This window comes from Platichthys flesus, chromosome 7, assembly GCF_949316205.1.
Source record: "Platichthys flesus chromosome 7, fPlaFle2.1, whole genome shotgun sequence".
Classification (NCBI taxonomy): Eukaryota; Metazoa; Chordata; class Actinopteri; order Pleuronectiformes; family Pleuronectidae; genus Platichthys; species Platichthys flesus.
Window position 1 is genome coordinate 1,657,255 of NC_084951.1, and position 14,363 is coordinate 1,671,617.

Consider the following 14,363-nt stretch of genomic DNA (forward strand, 5'->3'; position numbering starts at 1 on the left):
TTCATCAAACTTTAACGCCACACCACGGTCAGACGGTTTTGCTAAAACGTAATCCTTCAATAACTTTAGATCTCCAATTTGTTGTGATGACGATCGTCTAAATTTGAAGTTGATCTGATGAAAGCTGTACGACAAGTACATCAAAGAAAAAATATGGAATATGACCAAAATGGCCACTAAAGTCAAACTGGCGGGCTTCCTGTTGCGTTATTCATAATGCACTGATGGACTTTTTTGTGCATCTAGTCATGATACACAATAATCTTTGTTTTTTTTGAGGATCGGTGAATGCTAAATGAGGGGCTTTTCCGTAGGTGGCGCTCTTGAGGCATTTTGCCACGCCCTTTTCAAAATACTCCAGATTACGTAATTTTACGCCGCCTTCGAATTTGCTGCAAAGTCCTACAACTTTTTGAGCACATTAAAGCCCTCAAAAAGCCAATGAGTTTAAACAGAGAAAAATAATAATAACTAGGGCTACGTTGTAGCACTAACGGGCCCGAGCACAGGCAATTTCAAGTCTGTTGCGGTCGGGGAAGAGAGAACGTTCGATGACCAAGCGCTCGTCTCCACATTGCCTGCGTTTGCCCTGTGCGGCAAGGAAGATCGCTCCACTTCTTCTGGCCAGCCGCTGGTGCTGAACTAGAGGTAAGTAACCTTGAAACTATCCAACATAACCTATTGCTTTATCTATCATCATATGCTTACATGCCTCAAGTTTTTTGTAATATGTAATTGTTATAAAAGTTACCGTTTATTTATCACGTCTAATGAACAGATTGAAGCAAGATAACTCGACAGTCTTGTTTTGGTTGTGACATTATTTTTTTTAATGAGTTACTATCAATACGCTACACGTGTACGTTTCATGTGATAGTAACTGTTTCACCAATATTCTGATACAGGATGGTATATCCGCCATTACTATTTTCACATTGTTTATTTAGTCTGTCATGGAGTTGTAGAGTGAATTAGACAGTAGTGATAACATTATAATGTCCACACATCAGTGTTGTAAACACTTCTCCAATTAATTATATAATTATGTTTTCACACTGAGGGAAGTGGAGAGACTTGATGTGGACTGTTATCAACAGCTCTGTGGGAGATCATCACCTTGAATATTACAGATGAGGTAGAAAGACATTTTATCTATGTGTACAATGTTGTATTTCTTTGTCACGTTTTATCAAAAGCGATTTAAAGTATGTGCATTTAACCATTAGGATACAAACCCAGACCCTAGTACATCGGTTCTAGCTGAAATAAGTAGTGCTTCATAAACAACACAAAACATTCATAACAGTACGCTTCTGCTCCTCATTAATGCAGCTCCTGATGTCCCCAGCAGCAACATGGTGGAGATCTGCAGCTTCATGCTGGTCAACTGGAAGACAACTGATTAAGATTAAAAGATTAAGATTAAAATCCATTTATTCATCCCAAACACATGCACAGACATGCAAAGGCACACTCATGCAGGTAGGGAAATTTAATCGCTGCTTTTTACCCATCTGGTGCAGGACACACAGAGCAGTGAGCGACCATGTACGGCGCTCGGGGGAGCAGATGTTGGGGGAGTGAGGTGCCTTGCTCATGGGCACTTGAGAGGGTAGGGAGACTCTTGGATTTTTGGACAGATCAATCCAGGTTTGACTTTTGTTGTCTCTCCATGGAGTCGAACCAAAGACGAACCAGAGACCTTCTCTGCCCATAGTCCAAGTTTCTGCCACTCGACCACCGCCTCTCCTCATGCATCATCAAACTAGTAATCTACACATCACTCCATGCGTTGCTCCCTTAACTACAGATGGCCTGCGAATGTCATGGAGTTTTACAGTGAATTAGACAGTTTAGGTATGATTTTAATCTCCACACATCAGTGTTGTAAACAGTTCTCAAATTAATTATAGAATTATGTTTTCACACTGAGAGAAGTGGAAAGACTTGATTTGGACTGTTATCAATAGGTCTGTGGGAGATTATCACCTTGAATAGTACTGATGAGGTAGAAAGACATTTTATGTATTTGTACAATGTTGTATTTCTTTCAGCACTTTTATCAGAAGGGACTTAAAATATGTACATTTCACCATGAGGATATAAACCAAGACCACAGTACAACAGTTCTATCTGAAATCTGTTGTGCTTTATACACAACACAAAACATTCTTTAACAGTGCGTTTTTTCTCTTCATAGATGAAGAACTGCAGCACCTGATGTCCTCAGCAGCAACATGGTGGAGATCTGATTTGATACACTTTAGATAAGAACCCAGTGTTTTATATTTCTGCTTTGCCATAAGAGACAGAACATGGTCATCACAGCTGTGTCCTTCAGGCTCGTCTGTCCCTAATAAAATGATAGGAAACATGAAAGTGATCGTCATTATTGAAGAGGAAGAGTTACATATGAACAAAGTGTGTAATCTTATTTTCTGTGGATATTCAACTGTGTATTTGAATATGCTTTTGGATTAAAACGTGCACTACCATGACAATGAATGTTTTTAGTGGAGCTATTTCACATTAAAAGTATTGCATTATAATTTAATACATTATGTATTATGTGCAATACTTTGATTGTTTTTAAGTAATGAAATCAGGTCTGTACCTGGAGTCAGTGTTCAGTCTGGTTGGATTCAAGTTGTGTGTCAAGTTGGACCTTCTAGAGGAACATGAAACCAATACACAGATATGTAAAGTCATACATGGGCCAGGTTAAGTAATTAACAGACTTTTAAATGGTAAAAATAAAATATTAGTTCAAAGTTAATCAGAGCATAATCATTTCAGATTAGGAAATAGGTAGTGCATATAAGCCCACAACTCTGTATGACACTGTCTGTTCTAGTAAAGGTACAAGGCTATGACTTACTCATATTTAACAAAAGAATTCAGTGAAGTCTGTCTGAGATTAACGATTTAAATACTGAAGGTGGGAGACACGGTTATTTTTCACTGTAACACGTGACAGGACATCAACACCGTGACTCTGAATAAAGAGCCTTAAAAGACGTAGTGCTCCTTTGAACAGCTGCTCTTACAATGTGTAGCAAGTGCTAAATCTCCATTAGTATAATAGTAACAAAAATCACCCTTTACATAATTGAACATATATTTTCCATGTGAACCCCTTTAACACAGTTCAATTCAGGAGCAAAATATAATTTATACAGTATTTATTAGAGCTAGTATTAGTAAACAGATCAAACAAATGCAGTACAACACATCACACATCCACAGTGTCTCTTTTGCTTATCATCACAGTCAGTCAGAAGTGTCCGTTTAACTTACGTAGCAGTTGAGAGATGCTTCGTTGGAGCTAGCAGGAGCTAGCTCATAGCCAGTGCTGCTGTTGAGAGCGGCAGAGTTCACACAGGAAAAGACACAACGGGAGAGGGGACAAAAACCTTTGAGTCCCACACTCTAACCTGCTGAGCGAACAACGTCCACAGTGACTCCGCCGCCGTCCTCTCATCCAGACTCGCCAACCGTTCTCCGGTTCTTCGTGATACACAGCTCCGCAGCTTGTGAGGACGTAACTTCTTTCAGAGTCTCATGAGGCGTTCACTTGCAGCTGTGTTAAATGCAGCTTCGTTTGTCATGGCGAGTTGAAGAAGTCTGCTGCAAAGCTATGAATAATCCGCATGATGAAAACTCACAGCAATGTTATGCCTACATTATCAATATATTGAGACCCATGTGACACAGTTTGACATGGTTTAGCAAAGTGAATGAGGAGAAATTCATCCAAGTGTGAGACGTAACAAACCGAAAGCGGTCTCATGCTGCGTTCAGGGTAACTCTGTTAAAATGGGTTTCATTGGTCATGGTGAGCTGATGAACTTTGATGCCACGCCATTAACAATCTGCATGATGAAAAGTCACAATAATGTTATGCCTACATTATCAATATCTTGAGACCAATTTGACACAGTTTGACATGGTTTAGTAAAGTGGCTGGAGGGAAATACATCAAAGAGTAAGATGACCAAAACAAGACATTTCCTGATGCCACCAGGGGGCGCTTTCCTTTTAAGTCATGATTTCTAGGTAGATGTCTTCCGGTCGCGACTCTTGTCTTATATGTGTAGTTTGGAGTCGATTGGACAAAATATGTCTAAGTTACAGAAGCTTGCTTATATTGGCGTTTAGTCGAACTTTAAGACCTCACCACGGTCACACGGTATGATGAAAAGTTTAAATTCTGATAACTTTAGATCTTCATCTTGTTTTGTAGAGTCTCATCTAATTTTTAAGTTGATCTGATGAAAGCTGTCTGAGTAGTACATAAAAACATAACACGTACCAAAACAAGACATTTCGCGTTACCACCAGGGGGCGCTGTGATTGTAAGTCACAATTTCTGCACCCATGTCTTCTGGTGGCGACTCTTGTCGAATGTGTCTAGTTTGGACTCAATTGGACAAAATATGTCTGAAATATGGAAGCTTGTGTTTTGATGGCGTTTCATCAAACTTTAACGCCACACCACGGTCAGACGGTTTTGCTAAAACGTAATCCTTCAATAACTTTAGATCTCCAATTTGTTGTGATGACGATCGTCTAAATTTGAAGTTGATCTGATGAAAGCTGTACGACAAGTACATCAAAGAAAAAATATGGAATATGACCAAAATGGCCACTAAAGTCAAACTGGCGGGCTTCCTGTTGCGTTATTCATAATGCACTGATGGACTTTTTTGTGCATCTAGTCATGATACACAATAATCTTTGTTTTTTTTGAGGATCGGTGAATGCTATATGAGGGGCTTTTCCGTAGGTGGCGCTCTTGAGCCATTTTGCCACGCCCTTTTCAAAATACTCCAGAATACGTAATTTTACGCCGCCTTCGAATTTACTGCAAACTCCTACAACTTTTTGAGCACATTAAAGCCCTCAAAAAGCCAATTCATTTAAGCTAAGAAAAATAATAATAATAATAATAATAATCATTTCAATTTCAATAGGGCCTCCCACCGATTTCGGTGCTCGGGCCCTAACTAGGGCTACGTTGTAGCACTAACGGGCCCGAGCACAGGCAATTTCAAGTCTGTTGCGGTCGGGGAAGAGAGAACGTTCGATGACCAAGCGCTCGTCTCCACATTGCCTGCGTTTGCCCTGTGCGGCAAGGAAGATCGCTCCACTTCTTCTGGCCAGCCGCTGGTGCTGAACTAGAGGTAAGTAACCTTGAAACTATCCAACATAACCTATTGCTTTATCTATCATCATATGCTTACATGCCTCAAGTTTTTTGTAATATGTAATTGTTATAAAAGTTACCGTTTATTTATCACGTCTAATGAACAGATTGAAGCAAGATAACTCGACAGTCTTGTTTTGGTTGTGACATTATTTTTTTTAATGAGTTACTATCAATACGCTACACGTGTACGTTTCATGTGATAGTAACTGTTTCACCAATATTCTGATACAGGATGGTATATCCGCCATTACTATTTTCACATTGTTTATTTAGTCTGTCATGGACTTGTAGATTGAATTAGACAGTAGTGATAACATTATAATGTCCACACATCAGTGTCGTAAACACTTCTCCAATTAATTATATAATTATGTTTTCACACTGAGGGAAGTGGAGAGACTTGATGTGGACTGTTATCAACAGCTCTGTGGGAGATCATCACCTTGAATATTACAGATGAGGTAGAAAGACATTTTATCTATGTGTACAATGTTGTATTTCTTTGTCACGTTTTATCAAAAGCGATTTAAAGTATGTGCATTTAACCATTAGGATACAAACCCAGACCCTAGTACATCGGTTCTAGCTGAAATAAGTAGTGCTTCATAAACAACACAAAACATTCATAACAGTACGCTTCTGCTCCTCATTAATGCAGCTCCTGATGTCCCCAGCAGCAACATGGTGGAGATCTGCAGCTTCATGCTGGTCAACTGGAAGACAACTGATTAAGATTAAAAGATTAAGATTAAAATCCATTTATTCATCCCAAACACATGCACAGACATGCAAAGGCACACTCATGCAGGTAGGGAAATTTAATCGCTGCTTTTTACCCATCTGGTGCAGGACACACAGAGCAGTGAGCGACCATGTACGGCGCTCGGGGGAGCAGATGTTGGGGGAGTGAGGTGCCTTGCTCATGGGCACTAGAGAGGGTAGGGAGACTCTTGGATTTTTGGACAGATCAATCCAGGTTCGACTTTTGTTGTCTCTCCATGGAGTCGAACCAAAGACGAACCAGAGACCTTCTCTGCCCATAGTCCAAGTTTCTGCCACTCGACCACCGCCTCTCCTCATGCATCATCAAACTAGTAATCTACACATCACTCCATGCGTTGCTCCCTTAACTACAGATGGCCTGCGAATGTCATGGAGTTTTACAGTGAATTAGACAGTTTAGGTATGATTTTAATCTCCACACATCATTGTTGTAAACAGTTCTCAAATTAATTATAGAATTATGTTTTCACACTGAGAGAAGTGGAAAGACTTGATTTGGACTGTTATCAATAGGTCTGTGGGAGATTATCACCTTGAATAGTACTGATGAGGTAGAAAGACATTTTATGTATTTGTACAATGTTGTATTTCTTTCAGCACTTTTATCAGAAGGGACTTAAAATATGTACATTTCACCATGAGGATATAAACCAAGACCACAGTACAACAGTTCTATCTGAAATCTGTTGTGCTTTATACACAACACAAAACATTCTTTAACAGTGCTGTTTTTTCTCTTCATAGATGAAGAACTGCAGCACCTGATGTCCTCAGCAGCAACATGGTGGAGATCTGATTTGATACACTTTAGATAAGAACCCAGTGTTTTATATTTCTGCTTTGCCATAAGAGACAGAACATGGTCATCACAGCTGTGTCCTTCAGGCTCGTCTGTCCCTAATAAAATGATAGGAAACATGAAAGTGATCGTCATTATTGTAGAGGAAGAGTTACATATGAACAAAGTGTGTAATCTTATTTTCTGTGGATATTCAACTGTGTATTTGAATATGCTTTTGGATTAAAACGTGCACTACCATGACAATGAATGTTTTTAATGGAGCTATTTCACATTAAAAGTATTGCATTATAATTTAATACATTATGTATTATGTGCAATACTTTGATTGTTTTTAAGTAATGAAATCAGGTCTGTACCTGGAGTCAGTGTTCAGTCTGGTTGGATTCAAGTTGTGTGTCAAGTTGGACCTTCTAGAGGAACATGAAACCAATACACAGATATGTAAAGTCATACATGGGCCAGGTTAAGTAATTAACAGACTTTTAAATGGTAAAAATAAAATATTAGTTCAAAGTTAATCAGAGCATAATCATTTCAGATTAGGAAATAGGTAGTGCATATAAGCCCACAACTCTGTATGACACTGTCTGTTCTAGTAAAGTTACAAGGCTATGACTTACTCATATTTAACAAAAGAATTCAGTGAAGTCTGTCTGAGATTAACGATTTAAATACTGAAGGTGGGAGACACGGTTATTTTTCACTGTAACACGTGACAGGACATCAACACCGTGACTCTGAATAAAGAGCCTTAAAAGACGTAGTGCTCCTTTGAACAGCTGCTCTTACAATGTGTAGCAAGTGCTAAATCTCCATTAGTATAATAGTAACAAAAATCACCCTTTACATAATTGAACATATATTTTCCATGTGAACCCCTTTAACACAGTTCAATTCAGGAGCAAAATATAATTTATACAGTATTTATTAGAGCTAGTATTAGTAAACAGATCAAACAAATGCAGTACAACACATCACACATCCACAGTGTCTCTTTTGCTTATCATCACAGTCAGTCAGAAGTGTCCGTTTAACTTACGTAGCAGTTAAGAGATGCTTCGTTGGAGCTAGCAGGAGCTAGCTCATAGCCAGTGCTGCTGTTGAGAGCGGCAGAGTTCACACAGGAAAAGACACAACGGGAGAGGGGAAAAAAGCTTTGAGTCCCACACTCTAACCTGCTGAGCGAACAACGTCCACAGTGACTCCGCCGCCGTCCTCTCATCCAGACTCGCCAACCGTTCTCCGGTTCTTCGTGATACACAGCTCCGCAGCTTGTGACGACGTAACGTCTCATGAGGCGTTCACTTGCAGCTGTGTTAAATGCAGCTTCGTTTGTCATGGCGAGTTGAAGAAGTCTGCTGCAAAGCTATGAATAATCCGCATGATGAAAACTCACAGCAATGTTATGCCTACATTATCAATATATTGAGACCCATGTGACACAGTTTGACATGGTTTAGCAAAGTGAATGAGGAGAAATACATCCAAGTGTGAGACGTAACAAACCGAAAGCGGTCTCATGCTGCGTTCAGGGTAACTCTGTTAAAATGGGTTTCATTGGTCATGGTGAGCTGATGAACTTTGATGCCACGCCATTAACAATCTGCATGATGAAAAGTCACAATAATGTTATGCCTACATTATCAATATCTTGAGACCAATTTGACACAGTTTGACATGGTTTAGTAAAGTGGCTGGAGGGAAATACATCAAAGAGTAAGATGACCAAAACAAGACATTTCCTGATGCCACCAGGGGGCGCTTTGCTTTTAAGTCATGATTTCTAGGTAGATGTCTTCCGGTCGCGACTCTTGTCTTATATGTGTAGTTTGGAGTCGATTGGACAAAATATGTCTAAGTTACAGAAGCTCGCTTATATTGGCGTTTAGTCGAACTTTGAGACCTCACCACGGTCACACGGTATGATGAAAAGTTTAAATTCTGATAACTTTAGATCTTCATCTTGTTTTGTAGAGTCTCATCTAATTTTTAAGTTGATCTGATGAAAGCTGTCTGAGTAGTACATAAAAACATAACACGTACCAAAATAAGACATTTCGCGTTACCACCAGGGGGCGCTGTGATTGTAAGTCACAATTTCTGCACCCATGTCTTCTGGTGGCGACTCTTGTCGAATGTGTCTAGTTTGGACTCAATTGGACAAAATATGTCTGAAATATGGAAGCTTGTGTTTTGATGGCGTTTCATCAAACTTTAACGCCACACCACGGTCAGACGGTTTTGCTAAAACGTAATCCTTCAATAACTTTAGATCTCCAATTTGTTGTGATGACGATCGTCTAAATTTGAAGTTGATCTGATGAAAGCTGTACAACAAGTACATCAAAGAAAAAATATGGAATATGACCAAAATGGCCACTAAAGTCAAACTGGCGGGCTTCCTGTTGCGTTATTCATAATGCACTGATGGACTTTTTTGTGCATCTAGTCATGATACACAATAATCTTTGTTTTTTTTGAGGATCGGTGAATGCTAAATGAGGGGCTTTTCCGTAGGTGGCGCTCTTGAGCCATTTTGCCACGCCCTTTTCAAAATACTCCAGAATACGTAATTTTACGCCGCCTTCGAATTTACTGCAAACTCCTACAACTTTTTGAGCACATTAAAGCCCTCAAAAAGCCAATTCATTTAAGCTAAGAAAAATAATAATAATAATAATAATAATAATCATTTCAATTTCAATAGGGCCTCCCACCGATTTCGGTGCTCGGGCCCTAATAACTAGGGCTACGTTGTAGCACTAACGGGCCCGAGCACAGGCAATTTCAAGTCTGTTGCGGTCGGGGAAGAGAGAACGTTCGATGACCAAGCGCTCGTCTCAGCGTTGCATGCATTTGCGCACTGCTGCAAGATAAACGCTTCACTTCCTGTAGCCAGCAGGTGGCGCTATGATTTTAAGTCATGGTGTCTTTGTTGATGTCATCAGGTCGCGCTTCTTGTCTTACATGTGTAGTTTGAACTCGATTGGACCAAATATGTCCAAGATACAGAAGCTTGTGTTTTGATGGCGTTTAGTCACATTTTGACGCCTCGCCACGGTCACACGGTGTGGCGAAAAATTGATCTTTCAATAACTTTAGATCTCCATCTTGTTGTGATGACACGCGTCTAAATTTTCAGTTGATTTGATGAAAGCGTTTTCGTGTGTCATGGCGAGCTGATGTGACCCCCCTCCACAGTCAGACGGTGTGTCGAAAAGTTGTTTCTTTGATAACTTTAGATCTCCATCTTGTTGTGATGCCACCCGTCTAAATTTTAAATTGATGTGATGAAAGCTCTCCGACAAATAAATCAAAGCGCACGATTTACAAAAACAAGACATTTCAAGATGCCACCAGGGGGCGCTTTCCTTTTAAGTCATGATTTCTAGGTAGATGTCTTCCGGTCGCGACTCTTGTCGTATGTGTCTAGTTTGGACTCAATTGGACAAAATATGTCTGAAATATGGAAGCTTGTGTTTTGATGGCGTTTCATCAAACTTTAACACCACACCACGGTCAGACGGTTCTGCTAAAACGTAATCCTTCAATAACTTTAGATCTCCAATTTGTTGTGATGACGATCATCTAAATTTGAAGTTGATCTGATGAAAGCTGTACAAGTACATCAAAGAAAAAATATGGAATATGACCAAAATGGCCACTAAAGTCAAACTGGCGGGCTTCCTGTTGCGTTATTCATAATGCACTGATGGACTTTTTTGTGCGTCTAGTCATGATACACAATAGTCTATGTTTTTTTTGAGGATCGGTGAATGCTAAATGAGGGGCTTTTCCGTAGGTGGCGCTCTTGAGCCATTTTGCCACGCCCTTTTCAAAATATTATACGCCGCCTTCGAATTTGCTGCAAACTCCTACAACTTTTTGAGCACATTAAAGCCCTCAAAAAGCCAATGAGTTTAAACAGAGAAAAATAATAATAACTAGTATTAGTAAACAGATCAAACAAATAGCAGTACAACACATCACACGTGCACCAGCATGCAGTCTCACTGTCGCTATGGAATTGTTCTTAGAGTGTGTGCCGCGCACTGTACTCTGCACAGTCAGTCCACAGTGTCTCTTTTGCTTATCATCACAGTCAGTCAGAAGTGTCCGTTTCACTTACGTAGCAGTTGAGAGATGCTTTGTTGGAGCTAGCAGGAGCTAGCTAATAGCCAGTGCTGATGTTGACAAAGGCAGCGGCAGAGTTCACACAGGAAGAAACACGAGGGGAGAGGGGAAAAGAGCGTGGAGACACTCTAACCTGCTGAGCGAACAATGTCTACAGTAACTCTGACGCCGAACTCTCATCCAGATTCGCCAACAGTTCTCCGGTTCCCCGTGACCCACAGCTCCGCAGCTTGTCACGCTGTAACTTTTTTCAAAGTCTTATGATGCGTTCACTTGCAGCTGTGTTCAATTGAGTTTCGTTTTTCATGTCGAGATGATGACCTCAGCTGCCAAGCAGTTAATCATCATGATGAAAAGTCACAGCAATCTTATGCCTACACTATCAATATCTTGAGACCCATTTCACACAGTTTGAAATGGTTTCGCAAAGTGGCTGAATAAAAATAACTCCAGGTGTGAGTTGACCAAAACAATGCGGTCTAATGATGCGTTCATGGTAACTCCGTTAAAATGAATGCCGTGTTTTAATGTTATTCATCAAACTTTAAGGGCACGCCACGGTCAGACGGTGTGGCGAAAAGTTGTTTTTTTGATAACTTTACATCTTCATGTTGTCTTGAGGAGACTCATGTAAGTTTTAAGTTGACCTGATGAAGGCCCTACGACAAGTAAATCAAAGTGTAAGACGTATAAAAAAAAAACATTTTCTGTTGCCACCAGGGGACGCTGTGATTTTAAGTCACGATTTCTGTACCGATGTCTTCAGGTCGCGAGTCTTGTCTTATGTGTATAGTTTGGACTCGATTGGACAAAATATGTCCAAGATACAGGAGCCCGTGTTTTGAAGGCGTTTAATCAAACTTTGAGGCCACACCACGGTCAGACGGTTTTGCTAAAACTTAATCCTTCAATAACTTTAGATCTCCATTTTGTTGTGATGACGATCGTCTAAATTGTAAGTTGATTTGATGAAAGCTGTAGGAGGAGTACTTAAAAGAAAAAATATCGAATATGACCAAAATGGCCACTAAAGTCAAACTGGCGGGCTTCCTGTTGCGTTATTCATAATGCACTGATGGACTTTTTTGTGTATCTAGTCATGATACACAATAGTCTTTGTTTTTTTTGAGGATCGGTGAATGCTAAATGAGGGGCTTTTCCGTAGGTGGGGCTATTGAGCGGTTTTGCCATTCCCGTTCCCAAATACTTTAGAAAACGTAAACTTGCGCACATTTGTAATTTACTGTACACTTTAGAAACTTTTTGAGCACGTTAAAGCCCTCAAAAAGCCAATTCACTGAGCGAAGAAAAATAATAATAATAATAATCTTTTCCACTTCAATAGGTCCTCTCACCGATTTCGGTGCTCGGGCCCTAATAATAATAATCATTTCAATTTCAATAGGGCCTCCCACCGATTTCGTTGCTCGGGCCCTAATAATCATTTCAATTTCAATAGGGCCTCCCACCGATTTCGGTGCTCGGGCCCTAATAATAACTAGGGCTACGTTGTAGCACTAACGGGCCCGAGCACAGGCAATTTCAAGTCTGTTGCGGTCGGGGAAGAGAGAACGTTCGATGACCAAGCGCTCGTCTCAGCGTTGCATGCATTTGCGCACTGCTGCAAGATAAACGCTTCACTTCCTGTAGCCAGCAGGTGGCGCTATGATTTTAAGTCATGGTGTCTTTGTTGATGTCATCAGGTCGCGCTTCTTGTCTTACATGTGTAGTTTGAACTCGATTGGACCAAATATGTCCAAGATACAGAAGCTTGTGTTTTGATGGCGTTTAGTCACATTTTGAAGCCTCGCCACGGTCACACGGTGTGGCGAAAAATTGATCTTTCAATAACTTTAGATCTCCATCTTGTTGTGATGACACTCGTCTAAATTTTCAGTTGATCTGATGAAAGCTCTCCAAGAAGTACTTGAAAATAAAAAACATGGAATATGGTCCAAATCGAAAATGGCGGGGTTCCTGTTGCGTTTTTCAAATTGCTCCGAGCGCGTTTTTTGTGCATCTGGTGATGATACACAACTGTCTTCAATTTCGTGAGGATCAGTGAATTCTAAATGAGGTGTTTCTCCATAAATGAGGGGAAGCTCCGTTGGTGGCGCTGTTGAGCCATTTTGCCACGCCCATTCTTTAAAACCATCTGAATATCTTCAAGGGAGGGGGGCTGATGATACACACATGTAGTTTGAGGGAGATGGACCCATGAACACGGAAGTTAAAGCGTTTTCGTGTGTCATGGCGAGCTGATGTGACGCCCCGCCACAGTCAGACAGTGTGACGAAAGTTGTTTCTTCGATAACTTTAGATCTCCATCTTGTTGTGATGACACTCGTCTAAATTTTCAGTTGATGTGATGAAAGCTGTACGAGAAGTATATCAAAGTAAAAGATTATGGAATATGACCAAAATGGCCACGAAATCGAAAATGGCGTGCTTCCTGTTGCGTTTTTCATATTGCTCCGAGCGCGTTTTTTGTGCATCTGGTGATGATACACAACTGTCTTCAATTTCGTGCGGATCAGTGAATGCTAAATGAGGTGTTTCTCCGTAAATGAGGGAAAGCACCGTTGGTGGCGCTGTTGAGCCATTTTGCCACACCCATTTCCAAATACCCCAGAATACGTAAATTTTCACGAGGCCCATAATCTGCCCTATAGATGTTGAATGCATTCTGTAGTGAGAACACATTCAAGCACATGTCCTACACCTCCATGAGAGGGGGGAGGGGTGAGAAGGGGAGGGATGAGAGGGGTGAAAGGGGTTGGGGTAAGATGGGGGCGGGGTGAGATGGGGGCGGGGCCTTTAAAACAGGTTGATCTGAGGAGGTCTGTTTTAGACAGAGTAAAAAGGTGCTGTTTTAAATTATCCTTGGGGTATTTTTACCAAAATATTTTACAGACATTTCATTAAGACCCCAAGGAACCATATCAACTGTGGTGAAATGGAAATAATATGTCCCCTTTAAAGCGAATATGTCCCCTTTAAGCGTTTTCGTGTGTCATGGTGAGCTGATTTGACGCCCCGCCACAGTCAGACGGTGTGTCAAAAAGTTGTTTCTTTGATAACTTTAGATCTCCATCTTGTTTTGATGCCACCCGTCTAAATTTTAAATTGATGTGATGAAAGCTCTCCGACAAATAAATCAAAGCGCACGATGTACAAAAACAATACATTTCCTGATGCCACCAGGGGGCGCTTTCCTTTTAAGTCATGATTTCTAGGTAGATGTCTTCCGGTCGCGACTCTTGTCTTATATGTGTAGTTTGGAGTCGATTGGACAAAATATGTCTAAGTTACAGAAGCTCGCTTATATTGGCGTTTAGTCGAACTTTGAGACCTCACCACGGTCACACGGTATGATTAAAAGTTTAAATATTGATAACTTTAGATCTTCATCTTGTTTTGTAGAGTCTCATCTAA

The 14,363-nt window shown here is 40.5% G+C and overlaps 2 long non-coding RNA genes across 2 annotated transcripts; both read right to left on the reverse strand.

Moving 5' to 3' along the window:
- Nucleotides 1-799: 799 nt before the first annotated feature.
- LOC133956934 (uncharacterized) lies at nt 800-3,510 on the reverse strand. The gene is made up of 3 exons (XR_009921176.1): nt 3,435-3,510; nt 2,615-2,668; nt 800-2,353 (listed from the first exon to the last, which is right to left on the reverse strand). It is a non-coding gene; the product is annotated as an uncharacterized LOC133956934 (long non-coding RNA).
- Nucleotides 3,511-5,354: 1,844 nt separating this feature from the next.
- On the reverse strand, nt 5,355-8,058 carry LOC133956944 (uncharacterized). The gene is made up of 3 exons (XR_009921177.1): nt 7,970-8,058; nt 7,151-7,204; nt 5,355-6,889 (listed from the first exon to the last, which is right to left on the reverse strand). It is a non-coding gene; the product is annotated as an uncharacterized LOC133956944 (long non-coding RNA).
- Nucleotides 8,059-14,363: the final 6,305 nt, after the last annotated feature.